At 43.0% G+C, this 14,350-nt stretch overlaps 1 protein-coding gene across 7 annotated transcripts in view; it reads left to right on the top strand.

The window, feature by feature from the left end:
* The window catches only part of CACNA2D3 (calcium voltage-gated channel auxiliary subunit alpha2delta 3), a 390,026-nt gene that overhangs the window by 76,246 nt on the left and 299,430 nt on the right, over nucleotides 1-14,350 (top strand). The window contains exon 1 of one of the 7 annotated variants that reach the window (XM_085897497.1): nucleotides 9,478-9,730. The exons of the other annotated variants lie outside the window; for them this stretch is intronic. The gene's annotated coding sequence lies outside the window, so the exon portion shown is untranslated. Of the gene's footprint in view, nucleotides 1-9,477; nucleotides 9,731-14,350 lie in introns of those variants that run through there. 7 annotated transcript variants of the gene reach the window in all.

Here is a 14,350-nt window from a genome sequence, read left to right as displayed (position 1 = left end):
AGGAGGAATAATGGTCTGGGGCTGTTTTTCATGGTTCAGGCTAAACGCCTTAATTTCATTGAAGGGAAATTTTAACACTACAGCATACAATGACATTCCAGACGATTCTGTGTTTCCAACTTTGTGGCAACAGTTTGCGGAAGGCCCTTTCCTGTTTCAGCATGACAGTGACCCCGAGCACAAAGTGAGGTCCATACAGAAATGTTTTGTCGAGATCGGTGTGGATGAACTTGACTGGCCTGCACAGAGCTCTAATCTCAATCCCATCAAACACCTTTGGGATGAATTGTAACGCCAACTGTGAGCCAGACCTAATCGCCCAACATCACTGCCCGACCTCACCATCGCTCTTGTGGCTGAATGGAAGCAAATCCCTACAGCAATGTAACAATATCTCGTGGAAAGACTTCCCAGAAGAGTGGAGGCGGTTATGGCAGCAAAGGGGGACCAACTCCATATCAATGCCCATGATTTTGGAATGAGATGTTGGACAAGCAGGTGTCCACATACTTTTGGCCATGTAGTGTACTGTATGTAAGCAGAGTACCCGCCTTTTGGGCGATCTTGTTCCAAGTGTGCAACTCATTCTTCTGACAAGTCCCTTTATTTGGGTGGTGTATAGGCAACAGACCGCTGCCTCGATCGCTCCCAAAAAGAAAAACAACCTGGGTTATGTAGATTGAGCAAAAACATGCGTTCTGCTTATGTGCATGTAATACATCATGGTTATATAACCCAGATAATTCCAATTGCATCCCCTGCTTCAAAAGGAAGAAAATGCCAAGATTGGCAATTTTTTTTTTTCCAAAACTTCATGGACTCAAATGAAACTTCAGAAAATACACCTTCAGGGTGTCCTAAGTAATGCCTGAAAGATTTACCTTCCTAGGTCAAATCTCTCGGAGGAGTGGATGAAACATTCATACAACATACTTTCCCTCCATTATATATAGATTATTATTATTATTATTATTATTATTACTATTATTGCTATCATGTGATCAGAAATTTGTTGCGAAAGAGCTTTCATACTCCCAAGGGTGCTCATTTACTTTGAAGTCTCATTTACTTATAAAACAGAACAAGCAATTGTCTTGCATAAAAAAAAAGCTCCTGACAATCCTTGTCTTCAAATATCTTGCTTACAGCCCATCTAAGGAAATTATGGGTGACATTATTTTTAAGCGGTGAACCTTTCCTTCCATCCATCCACCCATCCATTCTTCCATCAAAAATGAAGAAAAACCTTTGAAACACACCGTGTTTAATTCTAAAGCGTTCTAATGGGTTCCGTTCGTTTCTTGGCTTTGCCTATTTCATATTAAAAATACTAACACTGAACCGCTTCCTTTGGACACGCGTGTGATTTCTATTTTACACATTATGTATATGACACGTTACACGCGTAATTTACTCTGCATTTTACAAATCGCTGAAATTTCAGGTTATATACTAATACACATAACCCCCAAGTCGAGAACAATCCCATTACAAACCTGTACTTCTGTGTATCTTTAGTTTCGGTTTATCTCTTTTCCTTATGTACAATATGGTGCTTTAATTGCATGCACAGATTATCAAAACAACTCGATTTCGTTTTATAATACAATCTTATTTTCACTGTCATCTGCTTTTAATCATGTTTCTTTTTATGTGACTGCTTTTTGTCCTAAATGTTATAAATGCACTTTTCACGGTGTGACTTTCAAATACCAAATCTCTCCTGCACAACTGTGGAACTGAGATCCAATTTTTTTCTCCCAAATACCGAAACAAAATAAACTTTGTTGGATAAAATCGTACATGATGTTGATTGAGGTATGACGAGCAAAGAGATTCCGACGTTAATCCTTCATTGGAGCAAAAGAGGAAGGGTTAACAACCGAAACATCAGCCCCCACGACAGGCTGTTACCATACCTCGATCAAGGTCCTGTTGATTTCATCCATTGTTGTACGTAGATCAAGACTACTTAAACTAGCAAGACTAGTGGTTCATTCTACGAAATAAACTTGTACTTGTTTAATGAAAGGCCAAAAGACTTCTCGCTTTCCTCATTATGATGTTTTAAAATAACAACAAGTTTTCCTCTTGCGAAGGTTTAAAAAAACGAAACAGTTCTGTTTTACTTTAGCTTGAATTCTTCCAATACATTATCAATTTAGTTTGATTTCAGATTATTAAATGTTTTCATGTAGTCTGGTGAAACTGAAATTCACAACGTTTTAGACTCTTAACCAACTTTATTTTTTTGGGAATTTTCCTTCAATGCTAAAATATAAACACCTCACTCCAAGAATGACCGAGGGATTTTATTCCAAGATGTATCATAATTCATATCTGTGGCTGATTCAAAAAGTTATATGAACGAGATACTCGCACCAAAGTTCAAGATACATCATGTATAATGAGGGGTATACATACATAATGAATGCATGTGATATATATTTTCCCATCAATTATGTATTATATAGATATACATTAATGTTACATGCATATTAAACCAGAGAGTTGGGGTCAAAGCCACCCAATGCTCACCTGTTTATACATTTATCATTTTAAAAAGACTAGTCTAATAATATTTTTTATAAAGCATTGCAGTGAAGTCTGATCCAAATAATTTTAAAGCAATATATGTATTTGTATATTGTCATCAGTAAAAAATAGTGTGGTAGATAAAAACATTAGAAAGGAAATAACTTGCACCAAAAACTTTAACATTTTCACACTGACGCTCACGCTCACGCTCACGCTCACGCCGGGGTTATCGCTATAGCTCTCTGTTCTTCGAACAGGCGAGCTAAAAACGAAACAATTGGCATGACTTGGACTATTGTGACTTTATAGAACTCGTTGAACACTCCAATGGTAGATTCACGAGCGAATGTAAAGTTTGCAAATGTCTAACCAGGGGGCCGGGACCCAATCAATACAGGACCCCTGGAGACTGTGGGATACAATCCGCAAAGCCCGACCAGGGCCCTGAGACCTCTCCCAGACCTCTGGGTGTGAAGTTCAAATGTGTGGATCTGCAGGACCTAACAGTGATCACTAACAGTGATCATCAGATTTTAAATTTACACAAGTTTAAGTGTAACTACGATGGAACGACATGCTCACAACAGCCAGATGTGCTAATTTGCTTATTCTTCAATAGATACATTTATGTAAGTCATAAGTGTATAAATGCATTTGATATCCAATATATCATGCTCTTTCTAACCACTGACTAATATTAAAGATCGGTACCTTCCGGGTGATGTAGAAAGCTGAAATTTTTCAATTTGACAGACATCAAAGCTGATATACCGGGAAAAATCACAGAACCATTGGAAAGCATCTTTAAATGAAAATATAAATTAATGAAAATAAATAAATGAAAAAAATTAATGCAGGTGAGCGACCCGAGACAATGAGGAAGTATGGTAATTTTTTGTGCCGACGGACATCGAAGATGATACAATAGGAAAATCACAGAACTGTCAGAATGCATCCATAAATGAAAATATAAATAAATAAATGAAAAATCGAATGCAGGTGAGCGACCTGTGACAATGGCGAAACACGGTTCTTATGCTTACACATTATGTAAGCACACCCCGCTAGTGTGTGTGTATATGTGTGTGTGTGTGTGTGTGTGTGTGTGTGTATATATATATATATATATATATATATATGTATATGTATATATATATGTATATATATGTATATATATATATATGTATATGTATATATATATGTATATATATGTATATATATATATATATGTATATATATATATATGTATATACATATATATATATATATATATATATATATATATATATATATATATATATATATATATATAAATATATATATATATATATATATATATATATATATGTATATATATATATATATATATATATATATATATATATATATATATATATATGTATATATATATATATATATATATATATATATATATATATATATATATATATATATATATATATATATATGTATATATATGTATATATATGTATATATGTATATATATATATATATATATATATATATATATATATATATATATATATATATATATATATATATATATGTATATATATATATATATATATGTATATACATATATATATATATATATATATATATATATATATATATGTATATGTATATATACTATTATACCTTGTTTGTAGAACTTTTTGAACATCCTGTGTAGTTTATGATTAGAATATTTAGAATTACAATAATTATTGTCCACAAGCATTTATGGTAATTGTATTTGATCTTTTTGTTTTCACATAAGATTCACAGGCTTCTGTATGGAGTGCAATGAGATTTAGAGAAGAAATGGAAAGGAAATGGAAATGGGAAGTGGGGGGAGGGGGAAGGTGTGGAGTGATTACACAGAAAGAAAAGAAAGATCAAACAGAATTAAAGAGCATGTGCTGATAAATAAAATTGGCCCACAGTTGCTTGGGAAAAGCGATTTCACAATACCAAAGGGAAACTAATCATCGACTTCAAAGAAATGATAAAAAATATAATATAAATGTGGAGACGATAAGTGAATTTATGAAAAAGGGCTGAACGAGGTGTAAATACAGCACAGCCACGATGAGTCAAATGTCCTTATCTGTGGCTCATTTCCTTCAATGTGCTTGACATACTGAGTACACCCAAAACAGCACCGTATGCACAGTTTATTGACCCCACTATACAATTAGATACCGTTGGACCCATATCTCCTGAAGTCAATCTCTAATGTCTTTGCATACAAATGAAGACGACCACAAACGAGTGGATAAAACAACTGAAAACGCCACCACCTTTTGTAATCTTCCGTTTAAACTGCACTGGAATCTTTTTTTCTTCTTCTGAAATTCAACATGTCTGCCTTGAAGATATAATTAACGCACAATGGTGCATTCCATTCATTTGGGGCACATGAGAGCATAACTGACAGCGTAAATTAGCATCATTCACACCATTAAAGTAATAATTGATTTCCGACATCCCTTTTCTGTTTAAGGCCCAACTTCAGCCTTCTTACGATTTTCTTTGGTTATGTTAGCTCAAATAATTGGGCTGGCAGGATGGCTTCAAGGTAGGGACACAGAATGACCTCTAAGCCAACTCACCTGGGTTTGAATCTCGGCAGAGCTATAAATTGCAGTCCTGGTGTCTCCTGTCTCTTGGATGAATGTTAAACTGGTGTCCCGTCTGCTAGCGTTAGTCGGTGTACGTTAGTAATACCATGGTGTTCTTTGTTAAGAGTGCATGCACTATCGCTAGCATCCTGGCCAAATTCCAAATTCAAGTCGCAGGCTGTTGCGAAGAATTTGCAATACCTTTTGCTCAATAAATGCATAATTTGCTCTCGAGGGATAGCTGCAAAAAAGCAGTTACTTTATTGATAAACATTTCAACCCCTATTAACTAAGCCCACCTCTTTCCTTCCTTAGAGTTTGCTGCTTTATCCATTTTATCAATGCCGTGCATGTATCCTCATTCTTCCCCACATCCCTTATTACCTCCACCACCGAAGGTGGACGGAGGTTATGTTTTCACCCTGACTGTCTGTCTATGAGCACAATATCTTAAAGTTGTTGACTGATTCAGATGAAACTTGGTGGAAAGGTTTGGTGTGTGAAAAGGAAGAATTGATTCAATTTTGGTGAAGATCCCAATCCAGATCAAGATCCGAAAATATTTCAAGTGATTCTTCACCATGGAGTGAAAGGGCTAAAAATGATATATAGCACGATAGCTCAAAAGATTGTGGATGGATGCGGACAAAACCTGGTGGACAGGTTGATTGTACAACAAGGACGAATTGATTTGATTTTGAAGATCCAGATCCGAAAATTTTAAAGTGATTCTTCACCATCTCCCACGATGAGGCTGAGTCTTTGGGCCTCTCACTCTCTCACCGCAGGCTGGTCGGTCGTCTTTCTCTCTTCTACCATCTCCAATCTGGTCTTACACCCCTGCTCTGTCTGCGATTTGTCCCCACCATATTTCCGCAGGGCGCTCAAGGTCCGCCAACAACCCTCTTCTGCCTTCTGGTAAAACTACCAAAATCACGAATCACTGCTCACCTTCACCCTTTCATTCCTCTTTCCCCGCCTTTGGAATAAACTCTCGCACTCTCTTCAATCCCATTCTTCCATCCAGGCCTTGAAAACAGCTGTTCACCACCACCTCTTATCTTCCCCCATCCAAAACCTTGATCTTTTCTCTCCCCGTTAATCCACCCCAAACCCACCTCCTTCAAATTTCTTGCTTTCCTTCCTGAAAGTCCCTGTAATGGTCATCTTGTATACCCCATGTTCCCCATACCATCCCTCTCCCTTCCACAGATCTCCTAATGTCTCTGCTCCCCACTGTTTTGTCCTTCCCTCTCCCACCCCTTTTGTCTCATGCCCCCGTTGCTGCGCACTGTGTGTTATCTCTCATACGAGCCTCGACAAGGCATACAAAAAAAGAAAATAAATTGAGAGATGAGGCAAAAAAACGAAATATAGCATGATATTTCAAAAAGTTGTGGACAAGTTATGACCAAACTAAGTACATAAGTTGGTAGGTGAAAATAACCACCTGCTTAGATTTTGGTTCAGATCCGGATCCACATCTGGTCTATCAGTGGGATACAAAACGTAAACTGTTTAGCCTGGCAGAGGTTTGCGCTCTATCGAGTGCCATTTTAGTTTATCCAAGTCACCATCTATTTTGTCCCTCAACCCTGCTGCTGGTGTGGTTTCCCGCTCTCTTTTTACTGTCCATTTTGTTCTTTTGCGTCCTGATCCGTTCAGTGTTCTAGCTCTTCCACAGAGCCTCGAACCTATATCCAAACAAAAAAAACATTTCCTACCTACTCATCAACCATCCTGCTTGTTGCCCTTGGTAAGAACTTTAATGATATTTGTCTCAGGATTATGTACAACAGCAAGTTGCTTTAAATGGTAATCTTGGTTACTCTTAATTAAAATACCTGTTGAATTTGTACCCAAAAATATTTTGTGCAATTCAGCAAACCCTTCTCTATAAGTCTCCATCATAACTTTCAAAATAATCCAGAGATCAAGTAAAATTTAGATGTTTTTTTGCTCCTCTAAAGGTTTAATTTTGGAGCATGTAGAAGAGGATCGTTGTGTTTTAAAGATTTGAGTTTCGTTGCGGTGATGGCAGCTCCAGCAAATATCTTTCTCTATTTTAGAATAAGTAAATGCCTTGCTCGCTTTCGATTGCTCAGGGCATCTGTGTACACGTTTGGCCCTGACGATTCCAGTAAGGGTGAAACTGGTAAGGTTGCTTGATCCGGCATCCATGTGCGACCATTGTAAGTGTGTTCACCGATGCCTTGTACAATCTCTTTCAGCCATCTCTGGTGGGGAAGCAATTTGGCTGCTTGATCAGTCTCTTCAGCAAAGCTTTGTCTGTGTTTCCAAATTACAAATAGCTAACACATGTTTTTACTTCCACTGCAACCAACATCGAAATCTTTTGATTACAGCTGTAAAAGCAAGTGTCAGATGTTGGTGAAATTTTTTTTTATGATTAATAATTTTATATACTCGGTTTTCTTTTTGCACGTTAAAATTCTACCTTTACTTGCAGATGATGACCGAGTGTAATTTATCAATTAGATTCTGAATTTCCAATCGAATTATGTTAACTCTCTTTTTGCTCCAACGAAGAGTGAACACCCAAAGCATCGGCTCCTCCTTGCTTCCCACGGCGGTTAGCATAGCTCAGTCAATGTTCTGTTGATTCCATCCATTGTTCTACCTGTCCACTGATGCAGGTTGACACTAGCCTTCACCAGCATGTCTACTGCTTTATTCTAACTTCTAAATGGTTGATTTTGTTTCGTCAAATGACAATATACTGTAAATTATTTTTTGGAGGTATTTTTTGTGAATTTAAAAAGCTTTCTTTGGTGTGTTTCTTGGTCACTTTATGCATCCTTCTTTGGCTGGAAGAGCATGTGGGTGTGTGTGTATATGTACACACATATATATATATATATATATATATATATATATATATATATATATATATATATATATATATATATATATATATATATATATACTGTCTTTGTAGATATATGTATATATACACACACATGGTGAGTCAATGGAATGTGATGGTTTTTAAAGCATTATTGTGGAGAACCTGGCTGTATAAATAGCAGAACGCTTTCAGTTGAAAAACAGCAGTACAATACAATATTAATAATCTGTGCTTATTTAACAAAAACAAAACATCTTTTACGTGGCCTCCACCACAACGGACACATTCATGTAATCTAGTTTGGATTTGAAATCGTCCATAACCCGCCACAATAAACCTGTGTCAATTGCTCGAATTTCTTCAGTAATGTGTTCTTTCAATGCCACGATGGTGCGAGGTTTGGTGGCATAAACGTGTGACTTCAAGTATCCCCATATGAAGTAGTCAGCAGCTGTTAGATCAGAGGACTAGGTGGCCAGTCAATATCTCCAAATCGTCGAATATTGTCTGCACCTGCACTACCGATTTGCAATAAAAAAATACCCTTACCGCAAACATGCATTGTGGTACCGACCAATTCTCCATACTGTCTCTCGCTACACTGACAGGAGAAACTGCGTAACTTGCAGATCACGTGACACACAAGGTCTCCCCCACCACAGCGTGCCTTTAGTAGCAGCTGCTTTCTGAAAACTGTCACATTCCATTGATTCACCCTCAATGTGTATATATATATATATATAAATATATATATCTATATATATATATATATATATATATATATATATATATATATATATATATATATATATATATATATATAGATTGTTACGAATTTGGAATTTGATTGCACACAACATACAGGTTCCTTTAGTAAGCTATGTCGATAAGTGCTTGTTCCCGAGATAGCCCACCTTCCATGGTTTAAATGTTCAGAAATAGATTAGATGTGCTGTGGATCGATTTAATAGTTCGGGAACGAAACAATGGAGGCGTCCCTCCCCCTCTTCTGTGAAGAGGAAGAAGAACCCTGCCGTCCCGTGACTCATGATGTCAACAACTCCCTCCCACCCGTGGTTGAGCGGGGGATGGATCACGAGGGCATGAGTCATGCCGGGCACGGGGGAGGGGGGCGGAGAAGGATAAAGAGGAGATCCTTTCTTGGTTCGTGTTCTGAGTTGGAGAAGGGAGTTGAGGGTAGTCGTTCAGCAGACCTTCGGGTACTGTTTGGCTTAGGTAGGGTTGAGGCCTTCGGAAGCTTTTTGCTTCGGCTGGCTCAGTGAACTTTGGCTGCGGCCTGGCTCGGGAGGAGGCTTTTTGCTTTTGTGGTTCAGTGGGCCTTCGGCTTCTGCTTGGCTCGGTAGACTTCTTGGAGAGCTGCTTTGTTTTGTTAAGCAAGTCGAGGTGGTTGCTCGGCTCGAGCTGCGAACGGTGGCTTCTTCTTCTTGGTTCATGGAGCTCTTTGTTCTCTGTTTGGTTCCCGGCTTGGTGCGACTCATCGACCTCTTCTTGGAGGTGGTTCCTCGGGGAAGCTGTGCATCGTCGGGAAGGATCGGCGCCTCGTCTCACCAGCACGTGTTGAGAAGCCCGGGAGGATTCTCGGGAGCTCGGGAAGGATCGCGGCTCATGGCGATTAGATCCAGCTTGCTCTCGCTGGAGCCCGGGTCCGAACAACTTGAAGACCACACGAGGTGGAGAGGTTCGAGATAGGTTCTGGGTTTCAGCTCACCTGTCCTCCGAGCTGGAGCCCGTTATTAAAGGCCTCAGCCACCATTTCTTCGGTGTGTGTGTGTGTGTGTGTGTACGTGTGTCCGTGGGCCTGTGTCTACTAAGTAGTAAAAACTGTTAAGTGATTGTGTTGTAGTTCTCCTGTCATGCGTGTGTGGCCTTGTATAATTGCATACGTGTTTTGCCTTGTTTAATTGCATACGTGCATGCCTGCTTACGTACTTTATTACAATAAATGTACTTGTGTTAATGCAAACCTGTTTGTTGCGTCCTCTTCCCTCAATTGAGCTGCCATCTTGCTCTCGGAATATAGTTGGTTTTAAATAGCCGGTAAAGTGATCGGGTCCAACGGGACTGCGCAATACTACACTGCTCGGTTATCCCAAAAGGAAGCGAGCTGCTTAAGCGGCTCGTTTCCAAGCGGTCTCGTTGAGGTACAATCTCTCGGTAGTCTACCCGCGCGATTAATTAGGTATATCGACAATTTGGCGATTGACCCTGTAGCGCGGGTAGAGTGCGGACAAGGTTGTGGTGTGCTTAAAAACACACCCGTGGCTGGTTTCCGGTGTTTATCTGGAAAACCGCGACTGGATTGTCCGTTCGGTGGGCGAAGCGACCGCTATTGGTTCGACGCGGTCGTTCGCACGCCGACGGGCGGGAAATCTACAACACTGGTGTCGAGGAGCGGGAAACAAACTCTCCCGCCTCCAACAAAATTAACGGAACTGGATCAAGGGTGTGCGAGGCGATCCTCCGGTTCCATTAAATTCCGAGCTGTTTAAATTTATTTCCGATAAGCAAAATGGCGGTTCAAGGCTAACGGGAGCAGGGGGTAATGGATGTAGAAATATTAGAATCCATGGCTCAGGCCGAAATCCCCGTGCAGGACATTCCCATAGAGATGCAGGTTGAATTTCCCCCACAACCGAACCCAGAACCTGAAATGGGCGTGGGAGCGGCCGTGGTGTATGACACCCCTCCCCTCCCCCGTCAAAATCCCTCCCCGGTCCCCAGCGAAACTGCGACCGATGAGGGCGGATCGGTTGCATTGAGAGTGGACCAGATATTGGCAATGCTGGCAAAAATGTATGAAAAAGCGTGCAAAAGGGAAAACAAAATGGATACGAATGCAAGCAAGGCGAGCAAAGAAATAAACAACAAAATGAATGAAAATGCGTGCAGGATCGAAAACAAAATGGATACGAATGCGCAGCAAATGAAAAACGAAATGAAAAACGAAATGAAACAACTGCGGGGTGACATGCAGAGCATGGGGCGAGGCCTGCAGGCGGGCATAATCGCAATTGCGTGCAACGAAGCGCGGACGGTGGAGTGCAAAATGGCGGCGCCACGTGCTCGAGCGAGTTAGCTGAGGGGAGTGTGGACTGTGTCGGCCCCGCAGTGGAGGACAAAGTAATTCGGGAGACGCGTTGGGCGAGACTCGTAACGGCAGAGAGAGTGACGGTGACACAGAAGGAAAAATTAAATGGTTGTGATGGCGACGTGTAAGAGACACGTGGAGTCGACGGAAATAATAAAAGAAATAACAGACACGGGAGGTAGAAACGGTAGAGGAGAGACTACACGATAAAGACGAAAGTAAAGACGAGCGCACACACATGGAGGTAGTGGAGGACAATGAAGGGGAGCTCGGGGAATGTCTCGTGACCCGATGCAAGCAGCCAGATAGCCTCCTTATGGAACGAGGGGAGGGAATATTCCTCCTTGAAGCGGATCTCGACCAGGTGGGTCCGGTCGAGCTTTGCGAGTTAGAGGGGGCGAGTGCTGTAGACTGGTACACACGGAGCTTGGGGTGTTTGGAGACCCCGGAACCCCTTGTAGCGCGAATCCCCATTGTGAATGTCCCGGTGTGTGTGTTCACGAGTGTGGCAAAATGCGTGCTGAAACGCGCGCATGGCGTGGGTGAAAGGTTGTGTGTGAAAGAGACCGCGTGTGTGAGTAAAATGGTGTGCGTGGTGCAAGTGAACGGCCGTGTGTGAGAGGGACCGTGTGTGTGAGGTCGCTGTTTGTGAGGGAGATGGCGGTCGGCATGTGCAAACATGCAACCGCATGTCAGAGTGTGAATGTCATCTCGAGGTGTGTGAGCCTCGTGGCACGTGGGAGTTTGTGCGCGAGAGTGCGACGACGACGGTGCCTGATGGTGGACAAAGGCCGAGTAGCGGCTGTAGCTGTTTTTGGAACCGTGCCGGGTTTGCACGGTAGCGCGCGGGGGAGGGGGGGGGGGTCCGTGCCGTGCTACGCACGAGGCCACCACGTGCGCGCCTGCGGGAGTGAAACCCGGTCCGGAAACGCCGTGGTGGATTCGAGCCGACCCCGCAGACGGACAGAGCTAGGCTGGATAATGGATTTGGACCGGACGGGTTCTCCACGCGAGCGTGATTGTGAAGCTCCGACGAGCAGAGCATGTGTTCGCGTGGGGAACCCCTCGAGATGCGAGGCTTCTTTTTAATGCGCAGGGTGACGTCGTGGCTGCATGGTTGGAATCCGGCAGGAGGGGAAGTTCCTGCCCGATGGTACTGTCCGAGGAGGGACGAGGTGCGCGAACAGCTGCCATGACGTCACGGGGAAAGGAGAGCAGGTTGCGAGTTGCCACGCTTGTGCGGAGAGAGAGAGACAGAGACAGAGACAGAGACAGAGACAGAGACAGAGACAGAGACAGAGACAGAGACAGAGACAGAGACAGAGACAGAGACAGAGACAGAGACAAAAAAAAAACCCTCGCTTCGGGTGAACAAGATTCCTGAGCAAGGGGTGGAAGACACCCCTGCCCGAGCACAGGAACTACTAGTTAGGGGGATTGGTTAGCGATAGTTAGACCGGCTTCATGGGGCAGGGACAAGGCCTCATGGAGCCCCTGGAATGGATTAGTTAGAGGGATTTCAGTTTAGATTTAGGAAATGGGAATTTTTGGATTTTCTGAGACACGGACAGACGGGAAATGTGTAGTGGAGACGTAGTTTAGCTACGTAGAGTAAATGGAACGTGCATTGATGTAAGGGATGACGAGGGAGCGTGAGTTAGCTTGGGGATTTAGTTAGAAGAATAGCAGTATAGAGTGTTGGTTGAGTTGCGAAATGGAAAGTGTGTGAGGAATGAGTGTGGGACAGTGCGCCCAAGTGTGTGAGTGGAGCGAATGTGGTATGCATGGTGCGATGACTGATTGGGGGGAGGACTGATTCCCACCCAAGTGACCCCGGGGTCAGTTTAATGTTTAGTTAGTGGGTAGTGAAATTTATTAAAAGGAGGCCGTTTTGTTGTTTGTGTCGAGAGAAGGCACGAAACCCGTTTGGAGGGGTGCAAGAGTTCATGGACTGGCTGGGAGCGTGGCTGTGGAAAGGTGAGTTTTGTTTAGTGGGCACCCCGGGCACCGGACTAGTCAGCCAGAGTAGGCCAAGGGCCCAAGATGGGCCGGGATAGTGTAGTGGGCATGGGCGACCCGTCGGAAACGGGACCCGTAGCGCCAGAATGCCACGGGGGCAGTGTAGTGGGCACGAGCGACCCTCGGAAAGGGACCTGGGGCATCAACACGCCACGTGCGCATCGGAGGGGGCAATGCCAGAGAGGGCAACCCCCCGCGTTGTCAGGAGCAGTTAGGCTCGGAGGCAGCCTGCGGGCCTGGGGGTGCCATGTTTAGAGTTTGGCAGAGGGGGAGTTCCTGCCAGTTGAGCAACGCTGCCCAGCCAGGAAATTGTGCGAGGGCACGAATGAAAATTTGAGGGCAAGGCCCAAATTTATAATGGACACCAACACAGACGATGGGAATCATGGTTTCCAGAACCGATAGTTTTAAAGTGTGAGGCGTTTTTGGAAAGCCCCGGGGTAGTTTCAGGTTAATGAATGTTAGGATAGTTAGGAGATGTACCCCTTCGCACCATCCATCCCTTCGCTCATTGTAGGCCGCTGGACCCACTTTGGGGTAGATCGCAGAACTCTGAGGAGGCCATTCTGAGTCTTCATTGGGCCTCGAGACAGGACACTAGCTCTCCCTATTCCCCTCCAGAGAGGGAACGTAGGGGTTGGGAGTAGGCTAGGTGGACATGATAGGCAAGCCTGACAAAGATGATAAAGGGGGGTTAGGGAGACAATTATAAAAGGGAAATAAAAATAAAGAGGGGTGAAAAGTTGTTGTGTTTTCTGGCAAATTAAGGGAGTGGGTATGGACAGAGACAGGCAAAGGCGATAGAGTGGGGGGAGACAGTAGGCTCGGTTCGAGCCTGCCTTCAGAGCGGCTGGCACCACCGCACTCCCTCCAGACCTGATGGAACCACACCAGAGGCCGGCCAGCTTCACCTGCCAGCCTGTTGTGCTGCAGCCGCCTGTTCTGCATGGGCTTGCCTTGCCATGCCTCGTTTGCCTGCCTCTGCCATGACCCCATGCCTGCTAGCTCTTGTTTGCGTTTGCCGCTGTGTCCATCCATCACCATGTGGGCCAGGAACATCCAGTTTTGCAAGGACTGCCCTGCAGGCAGCCTGTGCATCCATCATGCTCATTTGTGTTTTGCGACCATCTCCATCCATTCCCCTGCATCAATGGACTTTGAAACGACTTTTACCTTCTCCCCTTTCACAGA

The sequence above is a fragment of the Eptatretus burgeri genome, chromosome 10, assembly GCF_056783735.1.
Source record: "Eptatretus burgeri isolate ZD-2024b chromosome 10, Ebu_testis_v1, whole genome shotgun sequence".
In the NCBI taxonomy this organism is placed as follows: Eukaryota; Metazoa; Chordata; class Myxini; order Myxiniformes; family Myxinidae; genus Eptatretus; species Eptatretus burgeri.
This window is presented reverse-complemented; position numbering and strand designations above follow the sequence as displayed.